The 22,402-nt window shown below is 46.5% G+C and overlaps 1 non-coding gene across 1 annotated transcript; it reads right to left on the bottom strand.

Moving 5' to 3' along the window:
* Nucleotides 1-10,158: 10,158 nt before the first annotated feature.
* On the bottom strand, nt 10,159-10,230 carry trnaa-cgc. Its single transcript has one exon. It is a non-coding gene; the product is annotated as a tRNA-Ala (tRNA).
* Nucleotides 10,231-22,402: the final 12,172 nt, after the last annotated feature.

Raw genomic sequence — 22,402 nt, 5'->3', positions numbered from 1 at the left:
CTCCCAAGTTTTAAAGAGGGAGATTAGCATTTTCTGGATCTGGGGGAAGGGTACCTGGCTCACATCACATTGGTCACGGGATCTTGCTGTGCCTATCTGGCCTGCAGCTTGTCCTGCACAGCAGCCGTGGCTCCACTCCCTGAATTCAGATTACTGATGGGCTGAGTGAGGATTGCTCCCACTTACACCCCCAGCCCCCTACCCGTCACAGCCCCCATTTCTCTCAGTAAATCATTGATAAATATAAAACGTGGCCTCAGTGAATCATTATTTAAAAAGGGAAGGCAGGAACTTTTCAGAGCGCAATTTAAAAAGCTGCAACTTGGACCCGGGTCTAATTCACCAAGAACACAGGGCCTGTGTCTGAGAGCAAGCGATGTAAGGGTTAAATGTAAAGGCCCGGCAGCCAATTTAGTTCACTTCATTGTAAAATTCTCAGTCTCCTCTCTCTTCCTCAGTCTCTCCATCCTTCTCCCTTAATGAGAGAGATGGGTGAAGAGAGAGAGAGAGAGAGAAAGTGGGGAGAGCATGAGGGGAAACAGAAGGGTAGAGATAGACACAGGATCTGGGGGTCTCCGATGAGTAGACTCTGCCCAGCTCCAGTCACATCCTTCTCGAAAGGCCAAATTGCAAAAATTAATCCAGGGACATTGAGGCAAGTGAGTAACTAAACATGAGTGTATTTTAAAAATTCATTAATTCATTGGAAAGCATTCAGTTTTTGTGAGGTTTCGAATGGGGTCTTCACTATCATAGTCTCTCTCCATCATGCTCCCCCTCTCTCTGTAAATATTTTCCCAATTTAAAAACTGTGAAGCAAAGATGATTGCCCCCTGTGGGATCTTGCTCTGCACAAAATGCCTGCAGTGTTTCATACTGTAGCACAATGTGTTAATTTATTAAATTGTGCTCATTGGACTAATTTCCCGTCACTCAGGAGCCCTTCACCAAGTCCAAATTGTGAGAGTGTGTAAAAGATTGTGCTAATTTCTCAATAATGCTGGTGTTTGCGGCAGGGGGATGAATTGGAAGGTGGAGCAGCCATTTGAATTCGGTCTGTCTTTCCAGGATGTGTCCCTACATTGCAACAGAGAGATGGGTGGAGAGTGAGGGAAACAGGAAAAGACAGTGAAACAGAGGCAGAGGATTGGGGGTGACCAACAGACACAGGATCCAGGGGGGTCTCCAGTGTGGAGTTAGCGCCCAGCTCCCAGTCTCTGCAGAAAAGCTTCACTCACACCCTCCTGGGGATGCCTGGTTTGTAAAAATTGGTGCTGGGATGGAGATTTCAAGAAGTCTCACCCAGGAGCAGCAGCTTGTTCCTGTTTTAAAGGTAGCAGCTTAGGCCTTTCTGGGGTTGTGTCCAGCCTCAGATTATGCATGGTGCCTGGGTGAGAAGGGGGAAGAGGGAGGATTTCAGCAGGCATGAGGGTGGAGAAGAAATGTGTCTCCCTGTTCCCATCCAGATAGCATCATATTGCTGCCTGTGGGATCCCCCTGTGCAGAAATGGCCTGCAGATTTTCCTGAACTGCAACAGAGACCACACAATGTTAAAGAGAAACCAGTTAATTGACTGTCATTCAAATTAACAGACCTTGACCCGAGGTAAAGGCTTGTTCTAAACTCCAAAATCGTCTTTGTGTTTGAGACAGGGCGATGGGATTCTGGGGCCGGGGCGAGGGTGTGATATTTTCCTCTCTCTCTCTCTCTCTTTCCAGGCATTTCTTTCTCTACTTCATCTTGTAATAAACTGATGGGAAAGTCCCAACGTGATTTGTCGATATTTGAATTGGGGGAGAGGGGAGGATGGAGGGGGTTTGGCTGGGGGATGAGGGGGAGGGGGAGTGGGTCCCATTTCCCTCTCACTCCTTCCAGCCCTGTCTGTGAGGTTTGGGATGAGCTGTGGAGGGAGAGGAATTTTCTGTTAGACTGGGGCCTGTTCCTGTCCCTGAGCTTTACTGCAGCCTCTATGACTAGGCCCAATTCAAGGCCTAATTTCAGACCCCCCGGGAGGGGCTGTGCATTGTCTGAACTCCCCAATAATGCCTATGTTTTAGGCCATGAATGTAACAGTGAAACAAAATGTGCAGCAGCCACTTGATTTCATTTGATTTGAGGCTGTGATTGTGCAGTTTCTTGCTGTCTCTCTCTCTCTCTCTCCCATTTTTCTCTTTCGATTGTGAGTTATCAGGGAGGGAGGGAGAGAGAAAGGGGAGGGGGAGGGAAACAGGGATGGAAGAAACAAGGATCTGGGGGTCTCCAGCGTGCAGTCGCTGATCAGCTCCCAGCCTCTGGAGAAAAGACCCTCACTGCCAGCCGTCCAGAAGTTTGGATTTGTGAAAAGTAACTGTGTCACTGAGGGCCAATCTGTGCATTTTGTTTAAATATATTTCCCTGCCTTGCCTTTTTCATCAATTCTCAACCCTAAAATATGACTGTGAGCATGTTGCAGTGTGTGGGATCTTTCTTTGCGCAAATACCAAACAGGGTTTCTTAAGAGACCAGCAGTGAGCACAATTCAAAAATTAATTCAGCAACTGGGAAAGCAGGTTGGAGGGCAGGAAGTGAAACTTGTTCACGTGAGGCTGTTTCCCCGAATAACACTACTGTTTTAGACACTGCGATGAATTGCGGCTTTAATGAAATGTGCAGAACCCATTTTGAATTGAGTTTATTGAGGTCCGGACTGGATTTTCTCTCTCTTTCTCTCTATCTCTCTCTTTGTCTCCATATTCTGGCATGTGAGAAACAGAGAGAGACGGAGAGAGACAGAGAGCTGGGAAAGAGGAGCTGTTGAGGGAAATAGTGGTGGGGGTGTGGTCTGGTGTTCCTGAAAGGGAAAGAGACAGGATTTGGGTTTTTTCCAGTGTGGCCATGATGGGGATGTTTGTGGGATCTTGCTGTGCAGTGCAATTGTCAACATGGATGTATAGACTTTCCAATGTTTCTGAGGTCCTGGTATTGATTTCTTCAATGTGACACTGTGTAAAGGCTTGTATTTTTTATATCATTTATTTATTGTTATGTTTACAGTGTTGAAGGTCAGATGATCAATTGGACGGGAGCAGAGTGAGGGGGAGGGGGGTTGAATTACACTCACTCATTTCTCTGAAGCCTTCCAAAGTTTTGCAAAACAATCAGATCCCCACCCCCTCCCAAGTTTTGAAGAGAGAGATTAGCATTTTCTGGTTCTGGGGGAAGTAAAACTGGCTCACATAACCTTGAACATGGGATCTTGCTGTGCCGATCTGGCCTGCAGCCTGTCCTGCACTGCAGCTGTGGTTACACTCCCTGAATTCAGTTTACTGATGGGCTGAGTGAGGATTGCTCCCATTTCCACCCCAGCCACTACAGCCCCCATTTCTCTCAGTAAATCATTGATAAATATAAAACATGGCCACAGTGAATCTTTATTTAAAAAGGGAAGGCAGGAACTTTTCAGAGTGCAATTAAAAAGGCCGGAAATTGGACCTGGGTCTAATTCACCAAGAACACAGGGCCTACGTCTGAGATCAAGCGATGTAAGGATTAAAGTTAAAGGCCCGGCAGCCAATTTAATTCACTTTACTGATCTCTAATTGTAAAGTTTTCAGTCTCTTTCTTCCTCAGTCTCTCTATCTATCTCCCTTAATGAGAGAGATGGGTGTAGAGATAGAGAGAGAGAGGTGGGGGGGGAGGGGAGAGAGTGAGGGGAAAAAGAGGGGCAGAGATAGTAAAACAGAGGAGGGGGTGAGGGTGAATAGACACAAGATCTGGGGGTCTCCGATGTGTAGACTCTGCCCAGCTCCCAGTCACATCTTCTAGAAAGGCCGAATTGCAAAAATTAATGCAGGGACAGTGAAGCAAGTGACTAACTAACAATGAGTGTATTTTAAAATATTATTCATTCACTGGAAAGCACTCAGTTTTTCTGAGGTTCTGAAGGGGGCTCTTCACTGTCTCAGTCTCTCTCCACCATGCTCCCCCTCTCTCTGTAAATATTTCCCCAATTTAAAAATTGCTAAGCAATGCTGACTGCCTCCTGTGGGATCTTGCTCTGCACAAAATGCCTGCAGTGTTTCATACTGTGCCAAAATGTGTTAATTTATTAAAATGTGCTCATTGGACTAATTTCCCATCCCCCAGGAGCCCTTCACCAAGTCCAAACTGTGAGAGTGTGTAAAAGATTGTGCTAATTCCTAAATAATGCTGTTGCTTTAGGCAGGAAGATGAATTGGAAGGTGGAGCAGCCAATTGAATTTTGTCTGTCTCTCTAGGATGTGTCCCTACATTACAAAAGAGAGAGAGAGACAGCGAGAGAGTGAGGGAAATAGGAAAAGACAGTGAAACAGAGGCAGGGAGTTGGGGGTGAGGAAGAGACACAGCATCTCAGGGTTTTGCGGGGGTCTCCAGTGTGGAGTCAGTGCCCAACTCCCAGTCTCTGCAAAAAGCCTCACTCACACTCTCCTGGGGACGCCTGGTTTGTAAAAATCGAGGCTGGGACGGAGATTTCAAAAAGTCTCACCTAGGCAGCAGCAGCTTGTTCCCGGTTTAATGGGGGGAGCTTAGGTGATTCTGGGGTTGTGTCCAGACTCAGTTTACACATGGTGCCTGGGCGAGACAGGGGAAGAGGGAGGATTGCTGCAGGCATGAGGCTGGGGGAAGGAACGTGTCTCTCTGTTCCCATCCAGATAGCATCACATTGCTGCCTGTGGGATCTCCCTGTGCAGAAATGGCATGCAGATTTTCCTGAACTGCAGGGAACACACGATGCTAAAGAGAAACCAGTTAATTGACTGTCATTCCAATTAAAAGCCCCCTGACCCTGGGTAAAGGCTTGTTCTAAACTCCAGAATCGTCTTTGTGTTTGAGACAGGACGATGGGGGAGCTGGGGTGGAATTTCCCTGTCTCTGTCACTCCAGCTTTCTCTCCCTCCCTCTCTTCCCAGACATTTCTATCTCTCACTTCATCTTGTAATAAACTGATAAGTAATTCCCAATGTGATTTGTCGATATTTGAATTGGGGGAGAGGGGAGGATGGATGGGGTTGGGGTGGGGGTTGAGGGGGAGTGGGCCCCATTTCCCTCTCAATCCTTCCAGCCCTGTCTGTGAGGGTTAAGCTGAGCTGTGGAGGGAGAGGAATGTTCTATTAGACTGGGGCCTGTTCCTGTCCCTGAGCTTTAATGCAGCCTCTATGACTAGGCCCAATTCAAGGCCTAATTTCAGGCCCTTTGGGAGGGCTGTGCATTGTCTGAACTCCCCAATAATGCCTGTGTTTTAGGCCATGAATGTGACGGTGAAACAAAATGTGCAGCAGCCACTTGAATTCATTTGATTTGAGGCTGTGGTTGTGCTTTTTCTTGCTGTCTCTCTCTCCCCCGTCTTTCTCTTTAGATTGTGAGTTATCAGGGAGGGAGAGAGGGAGAGAGAAAGGGGAGAGGGAGAGAAACAGGGAGAGAAGAGACAGGGATATGGGGGTCTCCAGCATACAGTCACTGCCCAGCTCCCAGCCTCTGAAAAAAGACCCTCACTCCCAGCCTCCCACAAGGTTGGATTTGTGAAAAGAAACTGTGTCACTGAGGGCCAATCTGTGCCATTTTGTTTCAATATATTTCCCTGCCTTGACTTTTTCATCAATTCTCAACTCGAAAATACGTTTATCTGACTGTGAGCACGTTGCAGTATGTGGGAATTTTCTGTGCACAAATACCAAACAAGGCTTCCTAAATGACCAGCAGGGAGCACACTTTGAAAATTAATTCAATGACTGGGGAAGCAGGTGGGAGGCCCTGAAGTGAAACTTGTTCGCGTGAGGCTGTTTCCCCGAATAACGCTGTTGTTTTAGACACTGCGATGAATTGAGGCTTTAATGAAATGTTTGGGAACCATTTTGAATTGAGTTTATTGAGGTCCTGACTGGTTTTCTCTCTCTCTCTCTCTCTCTCTCTTTGCCTCTCCATATTCTGGCATGTGAGAAACAGAGGGAGAGGGAGAGAATGAGTGAGTTGGGAAAGTGGATATATTGACGGAAATAGTGTTGGGGGTGGTGAGTGCTGATTCAGAAAGGGGGGAGACAGGATTTGGGGTTCCTACGGTGAAGCCTTGGTGGGGATATTTGTGGGAACCTTGCTGTGCACTGCAATTGTAAACATTTAGGTCTGGACTTCCTAATGTATCTGAGGGCCTGGAATTGAATTTCTAAATGTGACGCTGTGTAAGCACTTGTATTTTTTATATTGTTTATTTATTGTTATGTTTACAGTGTTGGAGGTCAGATGATCAATTGGATGGGAGCAGAGTGAGGGGGAGGGGGGTTGAATTACACTCACTCATTTCTCTCAAGCCATCCAAAGTTTTGCAAAACAATCAGACCCCCACCCCTCCCAAGTGTTAATGAAGGAGAATAGCCTTTTCTGGGACTGGGGGAAGGATTCCTGGCTCACACCACCTTGCTCATGGGATCTTGCTGTGCCTATCTGGTCTACAGCCTATCCTGCACTGCAGCTGTGGCTACACTCCCTGAATTCAGTTTACTGATGGGCTGAGTGAGGATTGTTCCCATTTCCACCCCAACCCGACACAGCCCCCATTTCTCTCAGTAACTCATTGATAAATATAAAACATGGCCACAGTGAATCAGTATTTAAAAGGGGAAGGCAGGAACTTTTCAGAGCGCATTTTAAGAAGCTGCAACTTGGACCCGGGTCTAATTCACCAAGAACACAGGGCCTGTGTCTGAGAACAAGTGATGTAAGGGTTAACGGTAAAGGCCAGGCAGCCAACCCATCCGTCCGTCCGTCACTCAGAGGGTGGTGAATCTTTTCAATCCTCTACCCCAAGTCGCTGCGGAGGTTCAGTTATCCAGCGTCTTCAAGACAGATTTCTCGATCTGAAAGGCATCCGGGGCACATGGATAGTGTGGGGAAATCGTGCTGAGGTACAAGATCAGCCAGTGAGGTGGAGGCGGTTCAGAGGAGATTTAGTAGATTTGCACCGGGAATGAGACGATTGTCATATGAGGGACGATTGGACAGTCTGGGCTTGTTTCCTCTGGAGTTTAGAAGAGTGAGGGGTGGCTTGATTGAAGTATATCAGATCCTGAACGGTCTCGAATCGGCGGATGTGGAAAGGCTGTTTCTGCTGGTGAGAGAGTCCAGAATTCGTGTTTTAAACCTCGGGGCTGTTCTTTTATGACAGAGATGAGGAGCTTTCCTTTTTCTCTCAGAGCCTGTGAGATTTGGGAACTCTCTGCCTGCAAAGGCGGAGGTGGCCGGGCCACTAAATAATTATAAGGTGGATGGAGATTAATTCTAATTCGGCAAGGGGGTCAAAAGTTATCGGGGGTAACTGGGAATGTGAAATTCAAAGCACAAACAGATCAGTCAGGATCTTATTGAATTATAGGTCTAACTCGAGGGGCCGAATGGCCTACTTCTGCTCTTATTTCGAAGGTTCGTATGATGTATTTAATAGTGCAGCGGTCTCGTTTGCTGACTGATCTTCTCATGCTCCTGGTCCCACTTGTCCTCTGTTCTCACGAATGAAATAACATGCACTCCACCAAAGAACCGCACCCCAGATGAAACTGCCGCTTTGATTAGAAATAAACAACTGTTGAAGTGTACAAGAATATTAAGAGGCAGAGGGCATTCGGCCCTTTGGGACTGTTCGCCAATTAAACGGCTGTTCCGTGATCTAACTACACATGATTGGCTTTGACACATCTGTAGAGCTTAAGGTGGAGACGTTACCCCTGTCACAGTCACGCAAAAAATCTTTTGTCACTCTGATATCAGCCCCTTCGGTGCAATAAGAGGGGCGGATTGCTAATTGGAGAGAGACACGGAGCTCCGGAGAAAATGGACACCGAGTTCGGAGGCGGAATCATTTCCAAACGCTTTGGAGAGAAACGGGGTTGAGTTTGAAGTAAAGGACCGTATCTGAGGTGAGGAACCGCGCTAATAGTATAATCGAAAGTGGGAAAAGGGAAGGGAAGTTGGGAACAGGAAGTGCCTCTCAAGGGTACTGCCCATTGGGAGTGACTAAGGAGGTAAGAGGGCAGTTAACCCAGAGGAGAGAGAGCGGGGGGAATTGAGATGGAGTCACCGACAATGGAAAGCCTCTCATTGCAGAGGCTGAGGGAGGGAAACAGTGCAGATCTCTTGGTGAGAGTTTCTGATGATATTTGGTGGGGGATGGAGAAATATGGTGTTAAGTAAGACAAAGTGAGATGCTCAAAGCAAGAGCGGAAATCCAAATTCTCCAATTTGCCCACACCACTGAAATGCCTCATCTCCGGGGCCATCATTCTAAATGCTTCCTGTACCATTTCCCAAAGCTTGACATCCTCCCTAATGCGGGGGAAAAGGAGCTGGATCCCACTCTCCAGATTCCCAGGGACAGGGCAGCTATACATTGGGGCATTAGTTAAAGGGCTTAAACTTCGAGGGTCAGAAATCTGAGATACTGCGTCCAATTTCAAGAGGGACAGAGAGAGAACTGCAGAGAACCATTGAATTCAAGGATGATAATGGCATAGAGAACGGTTTGAGGTGACGAGAGAGGACCCTACATTGTTTTGTCTCAAGGCCAGGCAGATGTGGCGGTGAATGGGTGAAACAGATGTTCGCCATATCATTTCAGGTCAGTGTCCATTGGAATGAAGTGGAGATGGGAGCTGTACCAGGAGAGAGGCCCGGGAGACAGGAAGTAATTGGGTTCTTGCAGGCCAGGGAATCTGACTTGGATACTTTACACACAGAGAGAGAGAGATTAAGGGGAGATAAAGGTGCTCTGAAATCAGGGGGGTGGGAGGGGGTAGAACACAAGGAATCGAGATGGATTCCCTGAAGACGAGAAATCAATCATTGCGGAGGCTGAGTGCGGAAAATAGTGAAGATATCACTTTGAGCGTTTTTTGATGGTCCTTCGGTGCACAGCAGTGAGGGCAGTTTTGAATGAGAGGCGATGGGCAAAATGAAATGTCATCAGAAGCAGAAAGTTCGAGAGAAGTGAAAGGTCACACCAGGTGTGATACGGTTATAAGTGCCAGTCTGGCGCTCTGACAGCCTGGACAGGCTGGAAGGAAGAGAGAGAGACGGCGTGGGAAGAATGGTGGACGGGATGTGGCTGAGGGGCGGGGCTACATCCTCATGTGCCAATGTATAAACCTTTATCCAGGTTTTCATTGTGTCCGATCTCATTCCAGAAAGAAACAGGAAGGTGAACACAATCCGGCTGCAAACATCAATGTTTGTTTCAGTTTAACCAAACCTGCTGGCTCTGGAAATGTGAACGGTTGTCAGAAGTGGGGGTGTTCTCTGATGGCCGCACAACGTTCAGCATCATTCGCAACTCCACAGATACTGAAGCAGGTCCATGTCCAAATGCAAGAAGGCCTGGGCAATATTCAGTCCTGGGTTGGCAAGTGCAAGTAACATTCACACGAGACAAGTGCCAGACAATGATCATCTCCAACACGAGAGAATCTTACCATCGCCCCTTGATGTTCAATGGCGTTGTCATCGCTGAATTCCCCAACCAGCAACATCCTGGCTGTTACCATTATCCAGAAACTGAATTGGACTAGCCATATAAATACTGCGGCTCAAAGAGCAAGAAAGATGCTAGGGAACGGACGGCGAATAACTCACCTCCTGACTCCCTAAAGCCTGTTCAACATCTGCAAGACACAAGTTAGATGTGTGATGGAACACTCTCCACTTGCCTGAATGAGCGCAGTTCCAAGAACACTCAAGAATATTGACACCATCCGGGCCAAGGAAGCCCCCTTTACCGGCGAATATCCACTCCCTCCAACACCGACGCACAGTGGCAACAGTGTGTACCATCTACAAGATGAATTGTAGCAACTCGCTACGCATCCTTAAAAGCACCTTCCAAATCCACAACTGATTTCTCCGAGAAGAACAAGAGCTGCAGACACTTGGGAAGACCACCACCTTGACGGTCGCACCAAGCCACTCATCATCCTGGCTTCCAAATATATCGGCCGTTCCTTTACTGTCGCTTGGTCAAAACCACGGGATCTCCCCGTGTAACCTACACCACAGAGACTACAGCGGTTCAAGGTGGCAGTTCACCACATTCTGAGGGGGTAATTAGAGATGGGCAATAAATGCGCCATCCGCATCCCGTAAATGAATAGTACGTGAAGTGGAGATGCCGGGGATTGAACCCGGGGCCTCACACATGCGAAGCGTGCGCTCTACCGCTGAGCTACATCCCCACTGCAGGAACCTACTGTTAAATAATATTTGTAGTATGGAGAAATAGGCTCCCTTTCTTATTTCAACCCTATTTCCTGTTCAAATTAGACCATGAATGATTTTGAATTGTTTTCTATTTAACAGTCATGGTCTCATTTTGCCAGATAAACAAAGAGGGTTAGTCTCCCTTTATCTCCATCATGTGGGAGGTCATTTCCGGCTGCGATGTGGCCACTTTGAAGACTTTGGCTGAATGTCAGTAACTCAAGGATCGTGACCAAAAGAAAAAATTCCATGATCTCTGGATCTTGATCCGCCAATGGGAGCTGCTTCTTTCTGTCTTTGAGTGTGAAGCGTGGTGGGCTAGTGGAAGGGAGGAGTTATATATTTTATACATCTCGGAGATAAGCAGAGGTGACACCAGTTTCTAAACTAAAACTAATTCCTAACACCTACAAGTACAAATATAACTTACTTAAACTATCTCTCCTTCCTAATACGCTCCCCTCTTTTAAAACTGCTTCTATAAACCCAATTCCCGAAGCTTAAATCTAATCAAACCATCGTTCTTGCAAACCGCTGCCCACATCTCCAATCCCCATTTCATCTCCCTTGGCCATGGGCGCGAAGCCAGCTCGCAAATCGGTTTCCAACAATTGCTGAACATCCTTGTTTAAAACTATCCAAATGGGATTCTGCCTCTGAATGGAAAGGGAGCGGATCTGAATCGCGCCTGACTTGACTGTGACAGTGGGACAAAATGGGAGATAAGCAGGTAAATGGAGTAAGATTATAATTAAGCGATTTAACAATAAAGGGAGGAACGAACGTCAAACTTGCTTCCGCATCCCCCTTGTCCACTAAGCTAATTGCGGACAGGTGGAGAGCAGCTCAGTGGTTGGACACTTACCCCGCATGTATGAAATTCAGACATCGATCCCTAGCATCAAGTAAATAATAACCAACAATCATTCATGTCAGTGCTAAGCAAGTATAATATACAAAGCCCGCTGCAAAACACTCTCAGTGTGCACTATCGTTTATGCAAAGCCTTTTTTTTCTAGAACTACAAGCCGGATGAATTTCTATTCGCCGATTAGTTCGACTGTGCCTGAAATTAATGAGCATCCCTTCAATAACAGAAAACTCTTACACATCAGGTTGCTGTGTTTGTGTAGATACTGAAGAATTTCCCACAAGTGAACACGTGTTTCCCATCCCAAAGGGGATACAGGGCGGCCGCCCAGTGATGATCGGCAATGTTGACACTTTGCAAAGCGACTTCGAAGGGCAGGGATCCGCTCACAAACTCCCGATTTAAACATACTGCTGGCTGCAGCAGGAAAGAGTGAATATTCGTTCACAAAAGCTGTGAACTGCACCGCAGAATTCTCCTCCCTGCATAATAATACCTAAATGACCTGGCTCCTGCTATACGTGTATATATAACCTCCTCAAGCCGTATATCACTCTACGATATCTGTGTTCAACTAATCGTGGTCTCTTTCGTATCACCAGGGTTAATAACCACACCATTGTGAGCGGTGCCACCGCTACCCTAGGACTGTGAACAACAGAATTCACCCCCTGAGCCTCTCTGCCGCTGGAACATTCTCTCTTCCATTCAGACGCTCATGTCTGCGCAAACTAAGTTCTACATGAAGATGGTCTGTGGTTTGGAAGGGAGCTTCCAGACGTAGGATCCCATGTACCAGTTGATCTTAGTGGAAGGTGTCCTGTGTTTTGATGGCAGTGTCTAAGAGCCCTGGTGAGTTCTCCAGTACCTCGTGTAGATGATACTCGCTGTTGCTAATGTGCGTCGGTGGTAGAGAGTGTGAATGTTGTGGATCTGGTGCCAATCAAGCGGCGCTGCTTTGGCCTGGACGTTATCGAGCTTTTGTTGGAGCTGCCCTCATCCAGGAGAGGGGCGAAGATCCCTTCACACTCCGGATTTGTGCCATGTAGAAGGTGGACAGTCCTCGGAGGGTCAGGAGGTGAGTTACTATTTCCTTTCAGGAAGTGAGTTAATCTATTACTTGGAATCATTAATAAATATTCATGCGCTGTGAAATTCTTAAATTTGGCCTCTTAATTAAATCCACCTTGGATGTGAGTGAAGGTTGGAACTGAATTTGTTAAATCCCGCTCCCCTTACTCTCTGCGGAATGTCTGAATTCCCAGCCAATGGCTGACGTGAATGGGCGTGTCTGTGACGGGGCCAATGAGAATACGGAATAGCGATTTCGGGCTTCTCCAACACATCTTCATTCAAATGTCCTGCAATGCACACGATCAGCTTCAATTCTATCGCTAACTGTGTCAATGTATTTCACTGGGAGCTGCAGGATATTAATTCTGTAGAAAGTAGAACCACAGCTCATGGGTGTCCATCCTTGATGATGATGATAAATGTGTATCAATGCATCGTGTGGACAGTTGCTTTAACCTGGCTCCTGCTATACCTATATCTATAAACTGCACCAGCCCCACAAACACCCAGGCTTTCTGTGTCTCCTATCCTGGCCTCTCTCACATTCCCTGTTTTATTTACCGCACCAGTCGCGGCTCTGCCACTGATTACGTTTGACTACAAATCCCTCCATCCAGGTTTGAGCATCAGGAACAGGGCTGGTGGCAAACCCTTGGCATTTATCAGGTTGTTGGGCTGTGGTGTGGATGTTATTTTCTCACACAGGATGCAGAATTTTTTATCAGGAGAGGATAATGAAGAGTTGTATCAAAAAGGTGAACAACAAGACACTGGGAGTGTGTGAAACAATATCTGTGTCAGAAAGGGAACCTGAGAGTGGATTTGCAGACCTGATTATCCAATAAACTAAGTACTCAGTCTTCCCATTTTAAAACTTGCTAAGCGACTGTGTTAAAGCCCCAGATATAATCTCCACACATTCACCCCAAATTGATAATGGGGGAGATGGAATGTGAAAGTTTAACTCTCCACAGGTTGGGGAAACTTTCCTGCGATGAAAGTGATCCAATGCTACCATCTGCTGGCGGCTTCTGGCTACTGCAGGCGCTGCTGTTTGTCAGTCTCAGAGAGGTTCATTCATTGGGTGGCTGGATCTGGGCACAGGCTGATGGGGTGTAAACACTGCAAAGGGGATTGAAATTTGCAGCGGGCTCTCGGCTGGTGAATTCGCCCCTTTAGCAGCAGACACTGCCCATGAGCTCTGCTCCTCTTTCACCGTTGGAGATATTGTCTGGAGATGGTGTTTGTGGGATTATTCCAGGCTGCAAAGTGGGCACTTGGTACAGATTTCAGACACCGCTCTCATGTCAGGATAACTTTGCTGTGCTCTGTAAATCCAGCGCAAGACATTGTCAATGGTTAAATCCACCCCCTCAACACCGCCCCCGCCCCCCAGCACCCCCCGCCCCCACCCATCACACTCCCCCCTACCCCCCTCACCAGCGACCCACACCCCCCATCCCCAACACACACTGCATCTTGATAAAGGTTTCTAATTAATATCTTCCCATTTGTCACACCGACTCTTATTCCCAGGAACAATCATTGGAAACACTCACATTTCAGAGGCCGGGATTTGATTTTTACATCTTTGTCCTCTTTATTCACCCCGTGTCTGTGCCGGACCGGGAGAGACAATTTATACAGACCTTTCCCATTTTGCAGCTCTTGTCCTGTGATCTTGTGGGTTACAGTGATACAGCCAGACGGGCAGGGTCGAAGTACAAATGACCGACCTCCACTCTTGAACACCCCTCCCGCCCGTCCAGTTAGCCCACCAGTTCTAAACCTCACCCAAAGTCTCTAACAGAATTTTCAGCGAGAGTCTCCCTTTCGAAAACTGGCGTCGACTCTGGTGAAACAGGTGAATCCTTCCCAGCGCACAATAAACACACAGAGTCTCAATGATACCTCCATTATCTTTGGAAAGGTTAAAGCCCAAAACAACTTCACCCCTCACTCCCCCACCGCCCCCCCACCACCCCCCCCCCCCCCAGTAAATGTTTTATTAAGGCCTCAACTATAATCCCCACAAATTCACCCCCCCAACAAAAAAAATGTTGCATTAAAGCCCCAAATATATTCTCCACGCAATCAGCCCCACCCCACCCCCAGAAACCGCTTTATTAATGCTTCAAATATAATCCCCACACTATCACCAATTCCCCCCCCCCCCAAAAAAAAACAATAAATGAATAAACTGATAATGGGGGAGATGGAAAATGAAAGTTTAACTCTCCGCAGGTTGGAGATACTTTCCTGAGATGAAAACAATCCAATGCCACCATCTGCTGGCGGCTCACGGCTACTGCAGGGGACGCTCTTTGCCAGTCTCACAGAGGTTCAGTCACTGGGTGGCTGGATCTGGGCACAGGCTGATGGGGTGTAAACGCTGCAAAGGGGATTGAAATTTGCAGCGGGCGTTCGGCTGGTGCATCTGAGTCTTTATCCCAGTAAAAAACATTGGAATCACCCACATTTACTGGGGTGGAATTTAACACTTGCAACGGGGAGATGCCGGGGATCGAACATAGGACCGCGTACATGGGACGGAAGCGTATAACCACTCAGCTGTATTCCCTTTAACCACAATTAGCTAAATGAACAAGGTGGGTAGTATGCATTTTCACCTTCCAGGCCGCTCTACCGTTAAATTTCCCATTCCCATTACTTTATCCACCTGCCCTTGTCCTATTTTGTAACTTTGTCACATTCATGCCATGCACAATCCTGATGTGCTCCCTTTTCACACAGTGACACGGGCAGTATCCCAGTTGGATAGATTGAAACATGAAGATTCAGCACTGATGGACACCGATTTGCGAGCAGACAGCACGTTTATGGTAAATTGGAGAAGAAATGGAGATTGGAGATGTGGGTAGCAGTTTGTAGGAGCGGAGGTTTGGCGAGATTTTATTTTTAAGAAGTGGATTGATGGAAACAGTTTTGAAGGAGAGGGTCGTGTTAGGAAATGGAGGCAGGTTAAGTAAGTTATATCTGTATTTGTCGATGTTAGGAATGAGTTTCTGCTTTTATGGTTAATTTTGATTTTCATTTATGTACCTGCGTGTAAAGAAGAGGTCAAATTGAGTTTTAGTTTCACTTTCAAAGGTACTTGCATTCGAGGTTTTTGCGGCTGTTGTAGCTCAGATAAACATACAAGAGGGGAAGAATTGGGGTGTTTAATTCGGTTAGGGGTTTTCATTTATGGTTGCAGCAGTGATGATGTACAAATGATCCATTAACTACAAGGCATAATAGACATAACGTGAACACAGCATTGAGATTAGGCCTAACATGTTTTGCTCCAGACTTTGTTCTGATGCCCCGTTCATCCTGCCAGGGGCTCAGGTCTCCTTTGTCCTTGGCCGAGAGGAAGTTCCTCTGAGTTGCAGCTACAGATTTCCGCCTCAGGTAATCCCTGACAGTGCTAACCTCAGCCTGAAATAATACAACCTTCTTTGCATAACGGCATTCAACCCTCTTCTGTCTTGTGTGCACATTTTTTCACCAACCGTCCAACTTGCCCCATCTCTCCTGTGAACGAAATTCTGTAACGAATGGGATGGGTGGGGTGCCCGAATTATCAAGCCCCATTACTCCTGGGGCCGCACCATTATTTTATTCAATGCTTAACTTTACCCCAAATTGGCATTTGAGGTTCAGTATCATTATCATCCCGAAGAAAAGAGACTATGACAAGGCTCCTTTCAAAAACACAGAATGATTATTTAACCTTAAAGCAAAACTTATTTTAACAACTCGCATTTTCTAACTAACAAACAATTGCAATCAATAAGTATAGGTATGGATCTCTTCCTAAAGAAATCCCTCAAACATGTAGAATCACATGCGAGCGAGCGTGAGCACACACACACACACACACACACAGGCACACACACACATACAAGCACACATACACACAGACACACACACAGAGACAGAAACACAGGCATAAACATACACAGAAACACACACACACATATACGCACAAACACAGGCAGGCACCTAGAGACACACACAACCAAACAGGCATATGACACATGCAAACAAACTAAGGTGCACACACTGACACAGAAACACAAATACAATCACAGACAGGCACACGGCACAAACACAGATACAGACACAGACACACACACAAACACACACACACACACACACACACACAGAGGCACACATACCAAGGTGCACACACATGCACACAGGCACACACACACAGACACCAAAGAAGCACATGCACACATACTCTCATACAGCCATGCAGACAAGGCACACACAGACACCCACACGCACAGACACAGACATAAACACACGGACACCCACATGTATTGACACATGCAGTCACAAACACATAGGCACTCACACACGCAGACACACACACAGGCATACTCAGAGACACGCAAATACAAACCACACACACACAGACACAAACATACACACACAAGGACACCCACACACATTGACACACATAGACACATACAACCACATGTACACTTACACATGCAATCATACACAGACACACACACAGACACACATATACAAACCACACCCACACAGACACAAACATACACACACAAGGACACCCACACACATTGACACACACAGACACAAACAACCACATGGACATTCACACATGCAATCACACACAGACACACACAGAGACACACACACAACGGAAATATGTTGACAGAAGAAATGGAAAAATTTGGCATTAAGGACCGGGTATTTACTGGTTTTACAGCCAAGCAGGCACAGGCACACACAGACACACACACGCACAGACACAGACACAAACATATACACATGGACACCCACACATATTGACACACACAGTCACAAACACATGGGCACTCACACATGCAGTCACCCACAAAGGCATACTCAGAGACACACATATAAAAACCACACACACACAGACGCAAACATGAATACACACAAGGACACCCACACACATTGACACACACACACACATACAAACATTTGTACACTCACACATGCAATCACACACAGAGACACACACACACACTGGAAATATGTTGATAGAAGAAATGGAAATATTTGGCATTAAGGAATGGGTGTTTACGGGGTTTTTTTGTAACAATAAACGCAACTACGTGAAAAATCTCAGTGTTATATAACATCTTAAGTGAAGGATTTTACACTGCAGACTCTTCCTTGCAACTGACCCCTGGATATATTCCATCAGTATCATGCCCTGTGAAAATAGAAAATAAACGCTTATAAACAAGGCTGCTCAAGTGAATCATGTGCTGTCACTGATACACTCCTGCCATAATAGACTACACAGGTCTCTGCTGTTGAGCATCTTCCTGAGACACAATATTCCCGTTAACAAAACATATTGACAGATTGCCTGCATTCCTCTGTGAAAATGGGCTCCGACAAATTGTTAAATCGTCACTAGTCATTTAATTCAGCAATGCTAATGTAATGACAGACTTCTCTGTTCTGGTCACGAGGGGAGGCAGTAAAATAAAATATTCTATCATGTCTCCTCCGATGGTATCATCTTTCTTAACACCTCCAAGCAACTATGATTCATTAACTGATTAAGCGCCAGTTCATACACGTCTACCATTATTAAATTGTTTGTTTGTGTGTGGATTCATGTGTAACTATTGGTTTGCTAGGGTTTTAGTCCAACCTATTGTGGTAGAATTTAGCCCGCAAAATAACAGGTGTCAATCCCTTTGCTGCAGGCACGAGGTTTATGTTAGCGCCGGGGAGTGGGCAGGGAAAATCTATCTTTAAAAACTTTTATACCAGAGAATATGTAAAATTAAGATACCCGCCAGGTGATCTTCCGTGGATCACTGCAATTTGGGGGTATGAGAAACGCCTCTGAATTCCATTTCTGTCTGTACATTTCTGGCAGCCTCAGCTGCTCTCTCTAGGTTTTTGCTCCCACTGTCAGAGTCAATTGGGAATTCCATAGACATTCATGGATGAGCCCCATTGTCATCACCATAGATATAAAATAAAAATCGGAGCAGCAGGAGGCCTTTCGGCCCATCCTTCAATAAGAACGTGGCTCACCTGTCTGTGACGTTAATGCCAATATCTGGACTGCCCCTCGCCATCCTGTGCATAAAGATCCAGTCCAATGCAGCCCTGCATATCTACAGTGGCCCAGTCTCCGCTGGTGGATGTGCAAGAGGATTCCAAAGGCCCACTCCTCCCTGAGAGAAGGAAATCTTTCTCACCTTTGCCTTAAAAGAAAGGCGCCTTTATTGCTTAAACAATCTCCACCTTAAATGTCCGATCCCTCAACGGAACGTGGCGTTGAGAAAGAGGGTCAGCCAGGATCCTATTGAATGGCGGAGCAGTCTCAAAGGGACGAACAACCTTCTCATGTTCCTGGTCTCTATTTTAAAGGGCGATGGCTCCTTCTAATCTCCCCCGTCCCCTCCCCAGGAGCAGAAACACCCTCTCAGTGCCTCCCCCTGTCAAACTTCCCGGGAATGTTATCGGTTTCAGTAAGATCAGCTCTCGCCTTGGAAAGTCCAAACTGTTCAGCCTTTCCTGTCAAGGCAGGCCCTTCATCCCAGGGTTCAGCCTAGAGAGCCTCCTCTGAAGTGATTCTGAAATCCCTCCCGAAGTAAGGAAACCAGAACTGTGCGCATTGTCTGGCCTCACTAATGCTCTGTGCATTTGTAGCGACACCTCACCATTGTTTTGAGCCTCCCCCTTGCAAGAGAGGCCGCCTCAGCCCATCTCCCTCCCTGATTAATTGCTGCACCAAAATGCTAAATGTTGTGACTCAGGTACAAGGAAGGGCAGGTCCCTTTGTCCCGCAGCATCCTGCAGCCTCTCTCCAGGTCAATGATGCTCCAGCCTATCAACACTGCCGGTTAAAGGAGACAATCTCATTTCCCCACATTTCACATCATCTGCAAACTTATCCAAATCACTTAAACTGCCTATGTGCACTTGGTGGATTCCTTGCAACCTCCTCGCCACTTATCCCTGTGTCCATTGCAAAGCTGAACATCCGCAAACAACCGCTGCTGGGTCACAGTGACTGTCCCAATGTAACCAGCGGGTTTTGATTCAATGTAGTTTCAGATTTATGCTTGTTTGCAGAGGGGAGGATAAAGGGCACACTTATATGGCCGAAAAGGGGCTAATAGGTTTGTGTCATCAATTCCTTCAGTGTGGCTGGGTCAAAATCCGGAACTCCCTCCCTAACAGCACTGTGGATGTACCTACACCACAGGGACAAAATCCTGGAACTCCCTCCCTAACAGCGCCGTGGGTGTACCCACACCACACGGACAAAGCCCTGGAACTCCCTCCCTAACAGCACCATGAGTGTACCTACACCACACGGACAAAATCCTGTAACTCCCTCGCTAACAGCGCTGTGGGTGTACCTACATCACAGGGACAAAATCCTGGAACTCCCTCATTAACAGCGCCATGGGTGTACCTACACCAGACATACAAAATCCTGGAACTCCCTTCCTAACAGCACAGGTGGGTGTACCTACACCACACGGACAAAATCCAGGAACTCCCTCCCTAACAGCACCGTGGGTGTACCTACACCACAGGGACAAAATCCTTGAACTCCCTCCCTAACAGTGCCGTGGGTGTACCTACACAAGAGGAACAAAATCCTGGAACTCCCTCCCTAACAGCACCATGGGTGTACCTACACCACAGGGACAAAATCCTTGAACTCCCTCCCTAACAGCGTTGTGCATGTACCTACACCACAGGGACAATATCCTGGAACTCCTTCCCTAACAGCACCGTGGGTGTACCTAAACTACAGGGATTGCATCGGCTCAAGAAGGCAGCTCAGCAACCCCTTCTCAAGGGACAATTAAGAATGGGCAATAAATGCTGTCCCAGCCAGTGACGCCCAAATCCAATGAATGAATGCAGAAATTAAAAAAAACAACTGCAACTAATTGTGGCAATAAGAACAGTGTGGAATACATTAATAATAATAACAATAAAAATACCTGGAAAACTGTGGAATATATTATTGTGATAATATGATCGGTTTTTTACACTTCAACGGATTTTGAAACGCCCATTCTCAATGAATTTAATGAGATGGTTATTTGCAACTCCATTTCGTTTTGACAGCTTCTTTCCATCTGTCACCTCTTCAGCGTATTTATCACCGACTCTATTGCAGTGACAATGATCGAGGAGATGTTAACTTAGAGTTTTATTATCCGGGCAATCATCATTCAAATTGTTGACATATAATGATAACAATTATTTTTGTTAATTTAAATTTAATAGCGCGAAGTCAACAATATTGTATTATTCCTTTTGGAACCTATTCTGAAATGAAATCGTTCTTGCAGCCATCAATTTATCAAACCTACCTTTGCAACCGTTCATTCTCCTGATCTGGCTGCCCTCTATTCCCAGGATAATCACCATCGCAATTGTCCGTTAAACGAGAAGCTATGAGATTAGAGAAATTGGAGAAGGTTTCAACTTCGTTCACCTCTTTCCTCACCAGCGGCTAGAGAGCGCAGAGGCCGCCTCCAATCCTGTTTCATCCCTCCCTCTCGCCGTGGGGGAGACTGTGATATTGTCAAAGCGCATCAACTCTCAGGGAGAGACTCGGCTGGTGGTGACCACATTCGCCCTCTGTTTCTCTCTGTTCCCCTCCCTTTATAAAGTGGAGACATATACAGGGACCTAAACTGATGATACGCAGCTGTCAATTCCAAAATAAAATCCCACCGCAGCATATGTGCATTTTCATTTCAATCAAGATTAAAACAAATAAATAAAAACAAGTAAGACGTTTTTTGCCTCAATGATGGTGACCATATTACCCTCAAAATTCAACTGTTTCACTTATGGCTGTGGGGACTCGAAGCTGCCGTTCCCACCTCTTCTGGACTACTTGTGATTTGAGAACCACAGCAGTGTGATGGCCCTTAACTCCCCTTTGAGAATGGCCCAGCAGAACCAGGGGTAGGCAACAAGATGCTGGCCTAGCCAGAGGCGCTGGCATCGCATGAAAGAATTAAAAATAATAATACTAACAAAACAAAACGTGGTGAACTGCGAATTGTTGGAGGCTGAAATTGAAACTCTGGCTCCATTAAGTAAGTTCGGATGGAGACAATGACTGCGAATCTCACTCACCTCTCACCGTTATATGGACAGGATCACTCAGAGCCGAGGGAAGCGTCCGTACTTCCAGATCCGCTTCATACTGGCAGGAATAATTCCCAGTCTCCGAGCCATCTATATCCCTGATGGTGAAGGACACCGAATGGATCCCTGCAGCATCAGACTGTATCAGTAAAATTTGATGCCCGGATTTCCCCGGGGGCTTGTACAATAAATGCTGACATCTCCACCCTTTTCAGCCACGCGAGAAACCACTGATATATCTGGTTTGGGCAGAGCTGTAATTGGAAAGGAAGAAGTATTAACGGTCGATTCAGAATCAAATACTGACCTGTGTGTGAACAATAAGATCAAAACCCGCACCTGGAGAAAAGGGGGGGACAATTAAAACAATAAGTGGAGGGAGAAAGGGATTTAACATTTGGAATCCGCCTGATTCTTCTCGGTTTCTGATTTAGTCAGTGGTCTGGGGCAGGAGTGACTGAGACAGGCGAGGGGACCCAGAGAGCAGCAGTGCAGGGGTGTGAACCTGTGCAATTGGGCAATCGGCTTGTGGCTCTGTTTGGATGAGAGCAGGGAGTTACCGGGTGGGTGAGCAGACTGGCTTCTCTGCAGCAAAAAGCGAGAGACCAGGCGGCTGTGTTTCCTGCCCAGTGCCACGGTTCCCGATATCTGCCAGTTGTAAACATCACCCAAAGTCTCTCTCAGAATTGTCAGTGAGGGTCTAACTTTCAAATACTGGCGTCGACTCTGGTGAAACAAGTGAATCTTCCCCACCGCACAATAAACACACAGAGTCTCAATGATGCCTCCATTATCTTTGGATCTGTTAAAGCCCCAAATATAATCTCCACACATTCACCATCCCCCCATTAAATGGTGTATTAAAGCCCCACATACAATTTCAAAACATTTGCGCCCCCCCAGTGAATGTTGTATTAAAGTCGCAAATGTAATCCCCGCATTCAATATCCCCCAGTTAATGTTATGTTAAAATCCCAAATATAATCTCCACCCATTCACCGCCACCCACCCATCCTCACCCCCAGAAAATGATAATGGGGGCA

The sequence above is a fragment of the Carcharodon carcharias genome, chromosome 39, assembly GCF_017639515.1.
Source record: "Carcharodon carcharias isolate sCarCar2 chromosome 39, sCarCar2.pri, whole genome shotgun sequence".
Lineage (NCBI taxonomy): Eukaryota > Metazoa > Chordata > Chondrichthyes > Lamniformes > Lamnidae > Carcharodon > Carcharodon carcharias.
This window is presented reverse-complemented; position numbering and strand designations above follow the sequence as displayed.